This window comes from Arachis ipaensis, chromosome B4 (assembly GCF_059453495.1).
Source record: "Arachis ipaensis isolate K30076 ecotype BB chromosome B4, ASM5945349v1, whole genome shotgun sequence".
Lineage (NCBI taxonomy): Eukaryota > Viridiplantae > Streptophyta > Magnoliopsida > Fabales > Fabaceae > Arachis > Arachis ipaensis.
Window position 1 is genome coordinate 41,366,668 of NC_142439.1, and position 3,467 is coordinate 41,370,134.

Below are 3,467 nucleotides of genomic sequence, written 5' to 3' on the forward strand. Positions count from 1 at the left end.
CATCTTGAATGGGATTGGTTAGGACTTTCCAACCTCTTTTCTAGAGGTGGCGGCTACTACCTTTCCTTTCTTCTTTCTAGAGGGTTCTCCAACCTTGGGTGCCATGAATAGGAATGGAAAGAGAAAAGCTCCAACACTAAACTTAAAACTTTGCTCGTCCTCGAGCAAAAATAAAGAAAAGAGAAGAATGGAGTAGAAAAAGAAAATAGAAGAAGATAGAGGGAGAGAAAGGGCTCGGCCGTGGGGCTTATGAGTGTATATGAGAGGTGTGTGTACGAAGGGTTATGAAGAGGGGTATTTATAGCAGTAGGGTAGGGTTAGGTTCGGTCATGGGTGGGGTTTTGGGTGGGAAATTTGATTTTGAAGTGGGTGAGGGTTGGTGGGAGTTATTATGGATTTGGAAAAGTGATATGGATGTGATTAGGCTAGGGTTTATAGGAAAGCGTGTATGGGAAAGTGTGAAGTAAGAAGGAATAAGTGGGGTGGGTGAAGATGCTATGGGACCCACTGGTCCTGAGAGGCTAGGGAATTCAGATTCCCTGCCCTCTGCACTGGCGTTTGAATGCCCAGGGTCTGCTCCTTCACTGGCATTCAACGCCAGCAATACTGCCCATTTGGGGCGTTGAACGCCTAGTCAGAGCTCCCTGACTGGCATTCAACTTTAACACTCCATCCAGAGTGTTCAGTTTTTACTGTTGAATAATTCTGTCTCTGTTCTGACTGCTTCACATGATTATGATCCTAAGAAATTAACTGAAAGAAAAACAAAATGAATAAAAATAAAAATAAAAATAAAAATAATTAATTAAGGTTGGGTTGCCTCCCAACAAGCGCTTCTTTAACGTCACTAGCTTGACATTTAGCCCCTTATAGAGGTGAGTATAGGCTCAAAATTTTGCCCCTTACAGTGAACTTTCTTCCTGTCTTCTCATGAATGAGCTCAACATGCTCTAAAGACAGGACACGACTCACTGTATGTGGTAAGACTGGTTTCTTAGTGAAGACAACTCTCATGCCAGGTGAGAGGCCTTCAGTTGGTACCTTTGTGCTTAGAGCTTGTTGATGGCAGCCCAACACCAAACTTAGAATTGTTGTGTGGGTGCTCTGCAAAGCCCTGCATAGAAAGAGAGGGTTGGAACACTAGGTATTGCACAGTTATCTATCTTTTATTAGAGGGAGAATTAGGATGAGGCATCTTGAACAAGATGTGATCCTCTCCTAATTGTAGAGTCAGTTTTCCCTTAGCCACATTAATGATAGCATTGGCAGTGGCTAAGAAAGGTCTTCCAAGGATGATAGAGTCATCCTCATCCTCTCCAATGTCCAAGACTATAAAGTTTGCATGGATGTAGTGGTTTTCAACCTTCACCAAGTATCATCTACTAAGCCATATGGCTTCTTCATTATCTTGTCTGCCATCTCTAATGAGATGTTTGTAGCTTGTACCTCAATGATGCCCAGCTTCTCTATTACAGAGAGTGGCATGAGGTTTATGCTTGACCCTAGGTCACATAGAGCCTTCTCAAAGGTCATGGTGCCTATGGTACAAGGAATCAGGAAGCGTCCAGGATCTGGAAGCTTCTGAGGTAGCTTCAGCTGAACCAGAGCATGGAGTTCTTTTGTAAGCAGTGGAGGTTCTTCCTCTAAAGATTTTGTACCAAATAACTTGGCATTCACCTTTATGAGAGCTCCTAGGTACCGAGCAACTTGCTTTTCCCTTAGTTCTTGGATAAGGGTTCCTTGAGTGGGACTTAAGCACTCTGAGGGTGTGCCTTCACTAGCATTCAACGCCAGCTCTGATAGAGCTCTTTGGGCATTGAACGCCCTTTCTGTGCACCCTTACTGGCGTTAAACGCCAGTTCCTCTATCCTTTTGGGCGTTGAACACCCAACAGGGGTATCCTGGCTGGTTGGGCATTGAACGCCATGTGAGGGCTTCCTCACTGGTGTTCAGCGCCAGCTCTGGTGCTAGGATGGGCATTGAACACCCAGCCAGTGCTCCCTGGCTAGCATTCAATGCCAACTTTGCTGTCTGTATTGTCGTTGAACGCCTAGTGAGGGGTTCCTCACTGGCGTTCATGCCAGACTCTTGGCCATTTTGGGCATTGAACGCCCAGTGAGATCTTCCTCGCTGGCATTCAATGCCTTTCCAGTGTCTCCAGATTCGACCTCTGCCTTAGTTGTGATGGTCTTGCACTCTTCTATTGGGTTTACTTCAATGTTGCCAGAAAGAATTTCAGGAGGAGTCTCAGGGATCCTCTTGCTCAGTTGACCAACCTGCACCTTTAGATTTTTGATGGAGGATATTGTTTTAGTTATGAAACTATGAGGGTCTTAGAGAGGCTAAAAACAAGAGTGACTAAGTCAGAAAGGCTCTACTTAAGGGGTTCCATATTCCCTTGAGAGGATGGGAATAGTGGTCTGTTATTGAACCTATTCTGGTTCCTTCCACCTTGATTGTTATTGAAGCCTTGCTGAGGCTTCTGTTGATCCTTCCATGAAAGGTTAGGATGATTCCTCCATTAAGGATTATGTTTCCATAGGGTTCTCCCATGTAATTCACCTCCTCCATGGTGGGTTGCTCAGGATCATAAACTTCTACTTCAGAAGAAGCTTCCTGAGTACTACCAGTTGCAGTTTGCATTCCAGTCAAATGCTGAGAGATCATATTGACCTGCTGGGTCAAGATCTTGTTCTGAGCCAATATGGCATTCAGAGTATCAACTTCAAGAACTCCTTTCTTCTGAAGTACCCCATTACTTACAAGGTTTCTTTCTGAAGTATACATGAATTGGTTATTTTTAACCATCTCAATGAGTTTTCTAGCTTCTGCAGGCGTTTTCTTCAAGTGGAGTGATCCACCGACATAGCTGTCCAATGATATTTTGGACATCTCTGATAGACCATCATAGAATACGCCTATGATAGACCATTCTGAGAGCACGTCAGGAGGACATCTCCTGATCAGTTGCTTGTATCTTTCCTAAGCTTCATAGAGGGATTCACCTTCTTTTTGTATAAAGGTTTGAACTTCCACTCTGATTTTGCTCATCCTTTGAGTGGAAAAGAATTTAGCTAGGAAACTATTAACCAGCTTTTTCCAAGAGTCTAGACTCTCTTTTGGTTGAGAATCCAACCATATCTTAGCTCTATCTCTTACAACAAAGGGAAAGAGCATAAGTTTGTAGACCTTAGGATTTACTCCATTGATCTTAACAGTATCATAGATCTACAAGAATTCACCTAAGAACTGATGTGGATCTTCTAGTGAAAATCCATGGAACTTGCAATTCTGTTGCAGAAGAGAGACTAACTGAGGCTTAAGCTCAAAGTTGTTAGCTCCAATGGCAGGTACATAGATACTTCTGCCATAAAAGTTAGAGGTAGGCATGGTGAAGTCACTAAGAACCTTTCTTGCCTCTTCTTGAGGTTCAGCCATGTCTTTAATTTCTTGTTCAAAATTTTCTG

At 43.4% G+C, this 3,467-nt stretch overlaps 1 non-coding gene across 1 annotated transcript; it reads left to right on the top strand.

Annotated features, from left to right (window-relative positions):
• The first annotated feature begins 2,938 nt into the window (after positions 1–2,938).
• Positions 2,939–3,045, top strand: LOC148567302 (small nucleolar RNA R71). Its single transcript, XR_015881555.1, has one exon. It is a non-coding gene; the product is annotated as a small nucleolar RNA R71 (small nucleolar RNA).
• The last annotated feature ends 422 nt before the right edge of the window (positions 3,046–3,467 follow it).